This window comes from Dermacentor variabilis, unplaced genomic scaffold, assembly GCF_050947875.1.
Source record: "Dermacentor variabilis isolate Ectoservices unplaced genomic scaffold, ASM5094787v1 scaffold_13, whole genome shotgun sequence".
Lineage (NCBI taxonomy): Eukaryota > Metazoa > Arthropoda > Arachnida > Ixodida > Ixodidae > Dermacentor > Dermacentor variabilis.
In genome coordinates this window covers 10,355,316-10,370,909 of record NW_027460291.1, presented here as the reverse complement: position 1 = coordinate 10,370,909, position 15,594 = coordinate 10,355,316, and the positions used below count along the sequence as shown (strand labels likewise).

Sequence of the window (15,594 nt, the reverse complement as noted above, 5' to 3'; positions counted from 1 at the left end):
GGCGTGCTCAGTTGCACACTTTTTATTGTTAAGATGACAACGCTTCGTGCTTCCTTACCCCCGGCCATTTTGTATTCCGTCTATGTGGATGACATTCAAATAGGCTTCAAATCCTGTAACCTCGCAGTATGCGAGAGACAGGTACAGCATGGTTTGAACAAGGTGTCAGGGTGGGCAGAGGAAAATGGTTTTAAAATCAATCCTCAAAAGAGTTCTTGTGTGCTGTTCACAAGGAAGAGAGGCCTGGTCCCGGATCCTTGCTTGGAAATGTGTGGACATCAGATACCTGTAAACAAAGAGCACAAATTTCTAGGTGTTATACTCGACAATAAACTTACTTTCGTCCCACACATTAAACATCTTAAAGAAAAGTGTCTGAAAACAATGAACTTATTGAAACTTCTATCCCAGACTACATGGGGTAGTGATATGAAGTGTTTAATGAACCTATACAAGAGCCTAATTCGGTCTCGATTGGATTATGGTGCCGTTGTGTATAACTCTGCCGCCCTGAGCGCACTAAAGATGCTAGACCCAGTCCACATCTGGGAATCCGACTGGCCATAGGCGCTTTCAGAACGAGTCCCATACAAAGTCTATATGTGGAATCAAATGAGTGGTCTCTCCACCTACAGAGATCATACATCAGCTTTACATATTTCCTTAAAGCACGCTCCAATCCTGAACATCCATGTTTTCATAACGTTACCGATATGACGTGCGCTACACTTTTCAGCAATCATCCCTCCATAAGACAGCCTTTCTCGCTGCGTGTGAAGTAGCTTAGCGATGAAATGCATGTCCCGCTCCTCGAGCATCGCTTAATGCACCTAACCAAGCTCTTACCTCCTTGGGAATGGCAGGTGATACAATGTGACATATCCTTTATAAAAGTTACAAAGCACGCTCCTGAGGCTGAAATCCGAATGCATTTCCTAGAACTCCAGCACAAGCACTCCTGCGCAGAGTTCTACACAGACGCTTCCAAGTCAAATGCCGGTGTATCCTATGCAGCCGTCGGCCCATCGTTTTCGGAATCCGATGTACTGCATCCGGAAACAAGTATCTCTACGGCCGAGGCCTACGCACTACTCTCTGCTGTAAAGCACATAAGAAAATCGAAACTTCCAGAAGCAGCGATCTATACAGACTCTCTCAGCGTCGTGAAGGCCTTAATGTCACTCAGCAAACATAAAAATCCCGTATTTAATGAACTATATTCGGTCTTGTGCAAAGCGTACTCATCTAACCAGAATATCATAATATGCTGGGTCCCTGGCCATAGGGGAATTGAAGGTAACGTTCTGGCGGACGAGATGGCCACGTCAATCACATTGCAAGCTGTTAACCCTACCTCTGCGGTGCCTGTCACAGATCTGAGGCCTTTCTTGCGAAGGAGGCTGCGCGATCACTGGCAACACATGTGGGATGCGGAAACGGATAATAAGCTCCACCTGATAAAACCACAGTTAGGATTTTGGCCGTCTACTCCAAAATCGCGCCGAACAGATGTCCTATTCTGTCGTCTCAGAATAGGACACACGTTCGGCACCCATAATTTTCTACTCACCGGAAGTGAGCCTCCAACCTGTGGTAGATGCGGGGTGAGGCTGACCGTACTCCACGTCCTCCTGGAGTGTCGGGAAGCCGAATCTGAGAGAAAAAGACATTTTTCAATAGCATACCGACAGCACATTCCTCTTCATCCTGAAATGCTTCTTGGTCCAGAACCGCTTTTTAATACAGACACAGTGCTAGGTTATCTTAAAGATGGGGTCTTACATGTTATTAGTCCCATGAATTCGTAGCGCCTCCTCTCTTGAGAGGATGCCACTGCGATAATTGTTTTGCATAGCACATGCCTCCAGGCCCTTGTGTTTCAAGGGCTCTAAGGAGGCAGTAGTGCTCATGGATTTTTCACAATCACTTATATTTTACCTATCGTATCATTCTTTTTAAATGCATCTAAATGTTCATAGTACAAGTCACACGTCATCGCCATAATTTTATCATACAGATTTTACGCACTTTAGAGCGTATATTTTAAGGCCTCTTTACAGCCACCTCACACGAACTTCATAGTAATCATAATTACACCGCAAAATCATTAGCACAGACATGGCGCTCTTTGGCCATAGCCGGCCCTTGCGCCACAAAACCCATACATCATCATGTATTTCCATATTACTGAATTATTTTTAGATTCATGTGTAACAAATCAATTTTGTCCGCTTTAGGTCTACTATTAGATGCAATTCACAGAATTGTGATATCGTGTTTCATTGCTGAGTTACAGAGTTGTAAATTGATAGCCTCGTTTCCTGAAAATTCTCGATTTTTGCCAATTTTTAATAAAAAATTGGCGACATGAATCAAAAATTTGAAACCACTAGTCACTAGATATTAAGCCTTTATTTTAAATGCAGCAGCCCTCGTCAAATTTGGCGCAGTGGTTGCCGAGAAAAACGAATTCTGCTTTTACATGTATTTAGATGGGAGCGTCCGAGCTAAAGCTTCCCCTTAAGCACATGTGCCCAACCATGCACTTCTGCCTTTACAATGGACTACTCTCAGCGCTACGGTGCATCACACAGGGTGTGCGAGAACATTGTCCGTGCTCTTGTTTAGATTTCTGAGCGCTGGTGGCATCGGGCTCGGTTTCGTGCCATCATCACGAATAAAAACAGCTGCCAGGGGGAAAGCATTGGAAACATTTTCAGTACTTTGTAACATATGGATCAGTGCGGACATGTACGTTAGAACGAAAGGTACTGAAGTATTAAGATGACGGATTGCTGGATGTATTTTGGCTGTCTAATGTTAAGATCTAAAGAAAAAAATGCTGGGATTTTATGACAATTAATGCTGACATGAAATATAAGCTCCGACACAGTACCCGTGGTGGAACTGGCCCCTCGACTACAGGGCTACATTGAACCACAAAATGCTGGTTTGATAAATACCAGTAATTGGAAAGTGTTTAGCTCTTGAATTTTCTGCATGTCGGCGCCGCTGTGCAGTCTTTGGGGGCCCATTTTATCACGAGCACCATGTCTCAGCTAATAGTAAAAACAACTGTATTCTCTGCTTTTTTTTTTTTTTGGGGGGGGGGGCGTTTTTAGCGTCTAATAACTGTTGCAAAGTTATAGGTTAGCTGAAGACGCACCTGCATGTGTTTCTAACATCCACTATGTTGTCACGAATTCAATAGCGAAAGAGCGTTATTTTATCAGATTGCCCGCGTGAAGCGAACACTGGCGCACATTCTCCATCACATTTTAGGACCCGAGATGGCGCTGCAATATACGGGCATTCCAATCTGATGAACCGCTGTCTTGATCCGTAGACGAGATCCAGAGGAAGCACTACTATGCGCGCAGCCATCGTTGTGCTTTGAGTGTTTTGCAGCGCAGGCTCACCTTTTACAATATATTATATTCGTGACTCACACTTTTGGAAGTGTTTTGTTGTTGACATCCCTACAACGGGTGAGAGTATAGAAGTTCTCTATCTTCATTGTGTGAATACTGGGAAACGGATTAGGGCTCTTCTTGGCGTCTGCGTTTACACATTTACCGCAACAATTTGTTATTCATAACTCACTTATGAATTTAGGAGGCTGTAAAAGACAGCAACCTTATATTAACATGAGGTCTTCATAACACAGAAAATCAAAATGCTTATTAGTCGGCTTTTACCTCATGTTAAGGAATTTCAATAAAGATATCCTTATGATAATTAAAAGCCTATCCGCTTGACAACGTTTCACTTGAATTCCCCTTTGCAAGCTGATACCGACTTGCAGGTGGTTCATATCGGGGGCCGTTGCCATATGTCCAACCATCAAACAAAGAGTTATTCCGAATGTTTCATTTCAGGAAGGCGTGTTACCCTCCTGCCTTTCATTTGCGTTCGAAAACAGGCGTAAGACGAAAGTACTGCATGAAAAGCGTCGTTAGTCCAAACCAACGAGCTAACGTAACTCGCATCGCCTATATCGCTGTCATTTAGGCTTAGATAAGAAATATATATAATAAATCGACGCATCACGAATCCGAAATGAGCTGCCCCCGACCAGCCCAGATAGATTTCTTTCATTTCGTACTGCGTGCTAGCGGCTAATAGTAGCTCACGGAGCAGAGCGCTAAGTGTGGATGTGGCAGAGAAAGCACTTTATATACTGTCTCGACACACATCGAAAATTGCACGCCGCGCTGCTGGCCATTCGTAGAAAATTGTATATGTGACGCCCAGTCATTTGCAACACAGCAAGATTGTTTTGCGATGGGAGAGTCCAGGTGAGAGACAGGGTAGTTATGGAGATGAACACACGCTATTTTCTGCAACAACTTAAGAATGAATGAATACCTTCATTTATTGAGAAAAAGGAGCAGCAAGCATCAGTGAGAGCACGTCTCGGCACATTGGGAAAGAAGCGGGGCACAAAGAGAGGAAAAGCTGGAGCCCGGGTGGCAGGCGAAGTCGCAGTTTAGGGTCGAGAGAATATAAGCGAGAGTTGGTGAAACCAGTGAAGATGTTTGATGTGGCGTGTATATGATTGGAGTCACCGCCCAGCATCCGTCCTTTGCTGTAGTATAAGCACCCGCCGTTCTTGGTAAGAAACGTTTGCTGAAAACCAATCTTGGCAATTACTTATTCATCAGCCATGCCTCACCGTTCATTCCTTACTGGCAGGGTCTCTTGATCACAACTACGCTGTCGCTTCAAGTTACGACTATAACTTGACGCTTGCTATGCTCGGGACTCTTGCTATTGCGGGAATACTATAAACACGGGTTTGCTGCACAAGTTAGAGAACATACATTTTAGAACAGCGTTGCTCGCCTTACATACGCTCAACACAAGCACCGTTGCAGCATGTTACGATGCGCGTCCCTTCAAGACAGAGACGCGAACGCAAACATCAGAACGCGTTAGAAGACAGGGTGCCGTCTTGGCCCTCGTGCCAAAGCTATCCAAGCCAATAATATATTAGCAATAATGCGGTCGTTTCTATGCAAAGAGCTTATGTATTTAAACTTCTGGAGTGACAGTCCGATTCGCCGTCTACAGGAGCGCGTGAAGCCGCCGGCGGCCATATTGTTAGAGGAAAAGGAGGGCGGCTAGAGTACGTGGCCGCGGTATACGGCGCGGCGCTCCCTGTGCTCGCGGTTCTGCGAGGAAAAATAAGAATAAACCCCTTTAAGAAGTATATCAGTCAGCCGTTGTGTGCCGCTGTTGTCAAAAAAAATGTCAAGGTGGTGGGCGCTTTGTGTTCTGTGTCTAATAAGTTGCGTGGACTGAAAAACAGTCGTGTTTCCTGTTTTCATCATTCAGTAACGCGCCGCATGCATCGGCAGTGTGATGCCCTTTCGTCGATACGTGGTGCTGTCCCGTATTGGCAGCGACATGGCCTCGAAATATATCATCCTTATGCCATGTCTTTAAAAATCATTGTTTGTGCGAATGAGTGTTTTTGGTTTAAACTTTAAAAAAAAACAAGAAAAAATACAACGGTAGGACTCATTTTCGTCCGGCGTTTCAGTTTTATCCGAAAAGAGCCGGTGAAAGCAAATTTACAATAAAGCTAAGGCGACCTACGATCTGCACTTAGCCACAAGCACATGCACTCCAAAGTTAAGGCCATGTGTCTGCTGGCGGCTCAAGCAATCTTTTTTTTCGTTTCTGTGTCCGTTCTGCCTGCGTCTGCGACGAAAACGAGAAGTGGGAAGACAGATAAACAGAAAATTGTGGAGGGAGGTAGTAGCGTAATGGTTAGCGCGCCCAGCTCCCAAATGGAGGATGTTGCGAATACATGGGCTCGAATCCCGGTAGTTTGTTTGTGTACATAACTTTCTGTGCTCTCTGGTGAGGGTGAAGCTCAGAATGAGGCGGCAGCCTGACGACAACGGTCGCCGTCAACGTAACAGAATATGCGGGCGTGCAAGGCCACACCTAAAGCCGAAAGTATATTTAGAGGAAATACAGTATATATGCTGCCGTCGACAAAAAAAGTGATGAGTAACGAGCAGTGTCGCTGAGCGAGGCTGTAGACCGATAATGTCCCCATAGACAGGATTCCGGTGCTCAGCGCAAAGGTACATCGACAGCATGTCAGCTAGCGTGTAATTGATACTTCATTAAGGTCGTTGCATGTTTGTGTTGTGTCTAGCAGGAGCGAGTAGTGTAAGAGATGACACTGGAGAGAAGGTGGTGAGCAAAGTCAGCGAAAAGTACTTGAGGATAGCCATATTGAACCTCGACGCCGGTTGAAGAAAGCCTGCGACTTCAGTTGCTCAGGTCGCCAGAAAGGCTTGAGTAATAGCATACCGCTGGGCATGCTATTACTAGCGACAGATGCGCACTTTGCGGAAGTAAACAGAGGAAAGGGACCTAGTAAGTTGGCAGGCCTTTTCGAGCTCTGGCCTAGCTTGAAAAATGAATGTGGCGAAGTACGACGCCCATAAAATAGTATATGCCAACCCAAATGAACCAGCGTGGTCACACTTGCCCGACATGCCATGGTGGCCTGCCACCAGGACATCTTGACTTGCAGCGATGACTGTTTTCATTGGGTCCTTGAGAATAAAAACGAGCACATTATAGACGTCCGAGGGACGTTTCTACGGTACAAGAGCACATCCCACCCCCCAAAAAAATAAACACACGAAACTAACCTTGCAAATAGGGGCATCATAAGATCGAGCACTACGGCGCTTGATGATCTTGTTCGGGATGACGTCAGCGTTTCATTCAGCGTTTATTCCTGAGATAATTAGTTTAGGTTACGTTTATTTGCATCACAATGGCGGGCGTAATCAGGCAAACATTGACAGCATTTAATTAGAGGGTGTCTGGCTACTCTGTGGAGATTACGTACGGCAATGACAACAAACAACACGCTATATAGTCTACATTGTGCCTACAATATAAAGGTGAAACGGCAAAGTGGTAGACAATATGGAGAAGATACAAATCCCGCATATATTACTGCACAATAATATTAAATAGCGGTCTTCCTTCACGCACGTGGATAACCGTCTTTGGAGACTACTTTGGAAACTAACTGCAAGTACTGCATATGTCATACGCAAGTGTGCACCTGGCCTGGTGGCCAGTCAATGTGACGTAATATTGCAAGCAGCTTCGGCCATAGCATGCTAGCGGACGATGACACAGAGGCAGCTTGCTCAATTCTTGTGTCGTGACTATTGCGTCAAGGTGCAAAACCAACATATCCATGTATGTCGTAATACTTAAGCACATCTAGATTTGCAGCTGCCGCGGTAGCCCATAAGGGCGGATAGCAAAGTCGCCAGCAAGATAATTGGGGGCACCTTAACGAAACCAATCAGTCAAAAGCCGTCCACGACGGCGTCTCTCGTAGACGCTGTGCGATGTTCGGATGTTAACAATGTGTACCGGCTGAAAAATGGCTGCCACGGAGTGCTTCTGATGGTTAGCGTAACTTGTTTACTCCGTAGCATCAAAATGAAAAAAAGGTAAAGAGAAAAAGAACCGTAACAAAAGCCTAGAATCAATCATCGCTCGTCGCGACTAAACGTTCTCAGGATGACAAGTCATTTCCAGGCGACGAGCGGCTACGCTTCATCAAGAACACTGATAACTCCGGCGGGACAAGCATTCTAATAATAATAATATAACTGCGAGTCGGCCTAGTTGGAACATATTCATATTTATACTTTTTGTGCGCAAACAAACAGGGACGAAGAATAGGGGCAACACAAGGACGAGCGCTTTCCTTGTGTTGCCTTGTGAAAGCGCTCGTCCTTGTGTTGCCCCTATTCTTCGTCCCTGTTTGTTTGCGCACAAAAAGTATAAATAATAATAATATTTGGGGTTTTACGTGCCAAAACCACTTTCTGATTATGAGGCACGCCGTAGTGGAGGACTCCGGAAATTTTGACCACCTGGGGTTCTTTAACGTGCACCTAAATCTAAGCACACGGGTGTTTCCCATTTCGCCCCCATCGAAATGCGGCCGCCGTGGCCGGGATTCGATCCCGCGACCTCGTGCTCAGCAGTCCAACACCATAGCCACTGAGCAACCACGGCGGGTTACAAGCATTCTAGCGAAGTTCAATGCGCACGGATAGCTTTTTATTATTATATTTTTGTTTACGTCATCACGCGTCACCGCGGGAAGTTTGAAAAGTTTAAGGTCAGTAAGCCACGTGGTGGCACTTGCGGGAACTAAACCCTCGTGTCAAGAAAAGCTGGATACGAATACTCTGTCCCAATGAAGCTACCTTCTCACGTAATGCCCAAGCGAACATCCTCAACGCTCACTATTGGAGCAACGAAAACCCTCATTGGGTCTTGAAGACACATGTCCAATATCAGTAGTCGGTTAATGTGTGGTGTGGAATTTACGGTGGCACTATCATTGGCCCCATGTTTTTTGATAACACGCTCACAGGTGAAAGATACGTAAACGACATCCTTGATTGGGCGCCTGAGGATTTTCATTGGGAAGTTCCATTGGCTTGGATCAAGCATATTTGGTACCAGAATGGTGGTGCTCCTGCGCACGGCAGCAGCAAAGCTTGAAAATGGCTGCATATTCCCACAGCAGTGGATTCGACGTCATGGGACCATAGCTTGGCCGCCACGGTCACCAGGTTTAACTCCCCTTGATTTCTTTCTCTGGGGCTACGCCAAGGATCAAGTATACCGGACACGAACCACAACATCAGAGAACCTAAAAGAAAAAAGACAAGTCTGCAACTCCATCCCTGATACCATGATCAAGAACGCCTCGGAAAATGTGCCTGTGAGATGCAAAATATCCATTGCAGCAGATGGTGACCTCTTCGAACACGCATTATAAGTAAACGGCGCTTTTTGGATTGAATGTCACTGGAAAATAATTCCCGCCCCTAACGCCGCCTCCCCACCCAACCCCATAACACTCTGTCGGCAGGCCAAAGTAGATGTACACTGATAGCGAAGGCTCCATAGACGCTCATTGGTCCAAAAAAATGGTGGCTCATGGTTACCCCAGCGCGCCTGGATGTTGGGGGACATGCTTACGTATGCGTGACGTTGAATGACGTCACGCCTACGTATGCTTTGGTGCGAATTATAAACCGGTCTTTTGATAGAATCCGCATTTTCTAGCTCGTATTAAAGGTTGCTGCCTTTCAGTGCGCGCCAACCTTTGTCAGTCAAATGTGCTCGAGTTCCTGCTAGTTATGTCCTTGTTGATGCGTTTATGTGCAATTGTGAGCCCAAGTGACTGGCAAAGAAGGCAGCATAGATAGGCTGCAACGCTTCCAGACACGGTCTAAGCATGCATCATTCGTGCAAGTAGTTTGTCTCTGAGTAGAGCAAGGTACGATCCACAAAGCACTGGCTCAAATGCAGAGTTTGCGATAAAGTGTACGGCAAGTATGGTTTTCATTTTCATGGTTTATTACATCAACCAAACAAATACAGTGATAAAGCACACTAGAAATTGCAGGTCACTAGCAATTTCTAGTGTGCAAACAGTAGCACGGTTTAAGCTGTCTAATTATCCCAATGGTAACAGTGCACATAGGAAAAAGCCCTGAAGTGCCACAAACGTTAGCAGGTAGGAAATTTAAATGCACAGAAAACAATGCTATCACAGCTTCAATTGAGGCAAAAATGACATGTAATAAGAAGGTGCATCAAGATAGACTTGGAGCATAGGGCAGTGGGATTACTCTTCACATTTCATTTCTTCATCTGAAATAATATAGCAGCTATGTTTACACCTACAAGAGAATGTTAAAGCCAGTTTTAGCATCAACAAACCTGCTCAATGCATTAGCATTACACCATATATTGAGCCTCAGCACAACTTCCAGACCCACTTCTAGTCGGTAATCAGAGTATTTTGAAGTAATTCTAATCCAACTAAAGCATACATAAAGTACACCTTACTGTGAAATGCGAGGATATTCACATGGAAGTAAAGCATATATCACCGCACTGTACCTTACAAGATAACCAAATAAAGCTCAAGCACTGCTCGGCGTTTTTTTTCTGTCATCTCGTTGTGCTGCAAATGATCCTGCTAAAAACTGGAAGGAGACGCAGCAACCCTATTTAAAGGTGGCTTTGTAGCCAGTGGTGCTGAGTGGTAGTTGTGAAGACGCGGTTCATTTAGTTGTACCTGTCATCACGAAACCGCAGGGGGCGGGAAGGTGGAAAGATTGACCCCAGCATCACGGAAACCAGTTGAATCCAATGCGAGGAGGTTCTCCACTGAGAGGCATTCGATTTATCGGAATTGAGTTTTATACGACAATAGTGCACAAGTACATAGGGGACACTTTAAAAGGCTGTATATTGCGTAAAAGTACCGTAAAAGAGTGACCTAGTGGAAGGAAGGATGAAAGATGCCACAAGAGAAAAGAGAACTCAATACCTTCATTGCTAATAATTTCCAGACAACTATACCTTCCACAGCATGTGGTTAAGATATGACATTACCCTAGAAAAATGCTTGTCTAATGAAATAAAATTCTGTTTACCACCAGGATTCGTTAGGCTCATATTTGAAGTACCTTGACAGCATTGTTTTACAAAAGGAGCTGGAGTGTTTACAGGTACGAAAAAAGTAAAAAATGTAATTTCTAGACAAAAGTCGGAATTTCAAGAGCGGCGTATATCTTAAAGGTTTGATTTAAAAAAATATACCATCAATGCTTCCAATTGTTAAACAATTGCCCCTGTGGGCAACCATGTCACGTCCTTGCAAAGCAAAATGCACAAGAAAAAAAATACAGCCAGGTTGTGAACCATAAAAACCATTTGCAGCCCTTAAATCAGCCTAAACAGATTTGTTGCACACATTGGAAAATAGCTTGCAACTTCACAAAACATTCAACCAGTAGCTCGGGAATTGCTTGCTTTTCAAGTGCGTAGCCTCAGTGCTTGCTTCGCAGCTTTCCGTTTAGTGGTTTCACTGTCCAGTTCAAGATTCTTTCTGCTGGCAAGCCAATGCAGCCTCACCCTGAGGAACAGGGCAAACAAACCTCCATAAACATCATCACCACACACAGCGATTTTTCTGCCTTGGCATGAAGCAACAAGCACAGATCATGCCCTACCTGTGCTTTTCTTGCAATATCGGAAGCAGATGCGACAAAAGCCGATCGCAAGCATTGCTACAAAGGAGGGTGCAGGAACTGACAGGCTCCCAAAGTCACCTTCTGCAGGTTTTTTCAAGCTCAAGTACAATAGAACTTGACTTTGATCGGTAAAGGCTGTGTTCTCTTGCCTCAACTCACACTTATGCGACCCTGTAGCATACCTGTCTGCATTTATAAACTTATACGCATGCCAGCCCGCAAAATAGGCAATGTTGTTCTCTACCACTGGAGATGGATAATGATAAGGGAGAAATTCTACTGCAACTGGCAAAGATGTGGTAGGTGTAAAGACAGAAGGAGCAATTTTCGAAAAACAAGCTGGGAGAGTGGCCAGAAGACATGTCTTCAGCACAGTTACTGCTTTCCGACAGTTTGAAAAGGTTGCCAACTAAAAGATGTCTAAATGCCGGCTGAAACTGCCGGTAAGACGAGTTGCTGTTCGATCCAGATTTTGACCTAACTATTGCAAAGGTGTTTTCAAGCGCATTCTGGATCAGGTGTCTGGTAAGGAGGTATGCTAAACCACAGCGAGAGGCCAGGTGGTACCATAACAACAGCAAGGTCCTCGTAGTTTGGCAGAAGCCACGGGTGCAAAGAGGCTGACGTGCACCGTCTAGAACTTTAAAATTCTCGAAAACTGCAATGCACTCCTCTGGCCTTGTGTATAGCCTCTGCTGACAATTGCTGAAATGTTACCAGCGTCCACATTGCAGCAGCGTAATGATTGCTGAATACTTGTGCTGCGAGTTTCACCGACATCTTGGAAGCAAAAGTCAAACTAAAGTGCCAGGCACTGATCCACCGAAATTGCAATTCTTGATCCCTATCATAAATATGTCGTATGTACGAGCTTTTGATTATGTCGCTGCCTACCTTTAAGTCGTACTTGAACAAAATATTACGTAAACATTTGAGGAAATGTGGTGGATCAAAATAAAGAAAAGTGGTTCACCATTGACACTTACGTACGGCTTTTCAGGGGCTACAAGGCTTGAAAAAAAAAACATTTTGGTTCCCGTGATCACAAACCAGAGTCACAGGCTGCAATCCAGCTCCAACCAACAATTTCTGGCATTTGGAAAAAAAAAACGTCAAGCAGAACAGTCGCACGTACTACCTTATCTACAAAGAACTAGCCAAGTGGCTGCTTCCACGGTGTGCATATTCCTTTAGCCATGAACACAAGCCATTGCCACAAGCCTTTAGCCATTGTTTGTGAGATTTGGAACTTGTACTGCACTGTGCCCTTAAAGGCCTTCAAATCTGTCGGGCACTGGGTTATATATAGAGAATCGACAGAAGAGCAATAAGTTGCTGCGTCTGGTTTAGTCATAGCTCCATGTAATCCTGAAGCACAAAAAAAGTGCGCAATATGGTTAAAAAGTTTCAAAATCACTAACCTTCATAAGAAAGAGGCGAAGTGCTCAGCAGAGCTCCTGGTGACAGATCAGCACTCGCTATTAGGGCTGTGACCTCTCCTGCCGTGTCAGGTTCCAGAGATGAAGTGCTTGCTTGAGAGCTTGGGTGTGCATACGCGTTGTCAGCTGCGACCACAGGATAGAGAGAACAAAATACAGCTACACCACAGTTCTGAAAGTGAAGCCAAAAACCCAACAAATAACTAAGCCCCACAAGCTGAATTAACACTTACACTGAACCATCATCAAGCCACTGGCGTGGGAACGAGCTTGGTTCGCCGTAGAATGGACACCATCTGAATCTACACAGCACAGAGTCAAGGAATTGTAGCATATTTCTGAGCCATACCTATCTGGTTCTTCCAACATATTCGAAATAACTGACCTTCTTGGAAGGGTTGCAGTGACTGGGACGACTGGCTGTGGAGGTACCCCTTGGCAACAGGTTCACTGGCGACAGCAGCTATTATAGGAAGCAGTCGAATTGGCTTTCAGTTATCACCGTTTGGGAAAGACGCATGCTAGCATGCATGCAACCTTGCCCACCTGGTTCTCCAGCACGGCGCACTGATGCCGAAGTTTCGCTCGAAGATGGTGCACAGTCCATGTGGCTGCTGCGCTTGCCTGAGGTGTCAGAAATGGCAACATGACGGCGAAGAGAAAAGAGAACTCAATACCTTCATTGCTAATAATTTCCAGACAACTATACTTTCCACAGCATGTGGTTAAGATATGACATTACCCTAGAAAAATGCTTGTCTAATGAAATAAAATTCTGTTTACCACCAGGATTCGTTAGGCTCATATTTTGAAATGTCTTGACAGTATTGTTTTACAAAAGGCGCTGGAGTGTTTACAGGTACGAAAAAAGTAAAAAAATGTAATTTCTAGACAAAAGTCGGAATTTCAAGAGCGGCGTATATCTTAAAGGTTTGATTTAAAAAAAAATATACCATCAACGCTTCCTCGAGTAGGCAAAGTATCGTGGCGCAGCCATCCTGACCGCAGATACGCAGACGGTTTGAAGTGCTTGGAACAAACCCTCAGGTCTCGTAGATGCCATAGCGCCTTCTTCACCAGGTTGGCGTTGCGGCAGAACTGCACCAACGTTTTGCACCTGGACATGATGCAACATGCAAGTTATATAACTGCACCGAAATGAATACCAAGCACTCCAAACACCAAGATTCCTTTCACTGTTAACTGCGCACTTACAAAATTTTCACACCCTTATGGGTGTAATGCGGGCGTATTTATCTTTTCACCCTTGTAAACACCCTTGAAACACCCTATTGTAACGGAAACGGGTGTTCAATATGAAAACACCCTTGGAACACCCCAGTCTTTCCAATTTACGCCCTAATTTTACGGAGTAAGTGAACAAGCTTACATTATGTGATAAATGAACTGCCAGTTTACGCTTTAATATTGGCTGTGCATGATACGCACGCTACCTGCGCTTGAATCCGGTAGCTGGAATGATTAGATCGGGGCATATAGGCAGCAGTGCACTGAGTCAGAACAGCTGTTAAAAATGAAGTTTCCCACGAATGTTCATTTCGAAAGGATGACACTAACGCGCCTACTTCGCATATCTGCAAAAGGCTTCGCATGATCAATGGCACAATGTTTACAATGCTATCACTGAATACTTAAAGGTGTGCAAGCAGTTAGACTGGGAATGCTTAGGAGTGAGGAATAACGGTAAATAGCTTACCAACGTACGGTTTGTAAATGACATTGGCATACTCAGCAACGCTCCAGACTATTTGCAACAAATGTTTGAGGACCTTAGCCAAGAAAGTGTAAGAGTCTGATTGAAGGTTAGTATGCAGAAGAGAAAAGTAATGTTCCACAGCCTGGCGAGAGAACGAAATTTCATGATCGGCAGCCAGCCTCTAGAACCAACGCAGATATGCGTTTATTGAGATTAATAACACGCAGGGGCCGCTGATCAAGGAAATTAACAAAAATAAAAAAAATTAGTTGGAAATCTTACGGCAGGCATTACTAAATCATGACCATGGAGCTTACTGCTAATCGTTTATTTCTACCGTTACTAACATATGGGGCCGAAACTTGGAGGTTACCAAACAAACTTGGAAAGACGTTTAGGACCGCGCAACGAGCGATGTAACGAAAAATGTTAGGCGTGATGATAGTAGACGGGAAGACAGCGATGTGGATTAGAGAGCGAATGGGGATAGCTGATATTCTGGTTGACATTAAGAGGAAGAAGTCATGCTGGGCAGACCATGCAATGCGTAAGGGAGAGAACCGCTGGTCTACTGGAGTTGCAGAATGGGTACTAAGGGAAGGGAAGCACAGTCGAGGACGGCAGAGAATAAGGTGGACGTGATGTAATTATAAAATTTGACGACAAGTGGAACCAGTTAGCACAAGACAGGAGTATTGGAGATCGCACGAGAAGCTTCCGTCCTGCGTTGGACATCAAGATAGGCTGATAATGATGATGTCACGACATCCATGCCAGCTTCGTGGCACGTCATTCATGTTATGTGATGCATGCGTGTCATGCACGTTCTGATAGCTCGATAGCGTCGATTGCGCGGTGGGGGGAGTAGCGGCGTAGCCAAAAGGGGCACGCCGGGCACTTGTAACACTTGCTAGCAGTAAGCTACTGTGGCACTGGACCAGCCCTTCCCCCTCCACGGTCAATTGGGACCTCCCCCCCTACCCACGAAAAATTTTCTGGCTACGCCACTGTGGGGAGGGGGGTGTAAGGCTGCTCCAGACCCTTCCCCCAACTTGTAAACGGAGGCGGGGGAGGGGAGCTGCCACCGGGCCGCAAACCTTAGGCAGCCTAATTACCGGCTGCATTTCGTTTTGGACGTGAATACTGCTCTCATATCATAACGCAGTGGGATTCATGGCTTTTCGAGGGCATGCGACAATAAAAAAAACTACATACAGCCATCAGCAAGTCTTAGGTTGAGCAGGACTTTGGGAGCTGGGCAAGAATCTCATAAAAAGAAAAGCTTCGCACCCCTCTTACATGCATTGCCAACTCT

General features: G+C 45.1%; 1 pseudogene; it reads right to left on the bottom strand.

The window, feature by feature from the left end:
- Nucleotides 1–10,905: 10,905 nt before the first annotated feature.
- On the bottom strand, nt 10,906–13,687 carry LOC142566799 (uncharacterized; annotated as a pseudogene).
- Between the last annotated feature and the right edge of the window lie 1,907 nt (nt 13,688–15,594).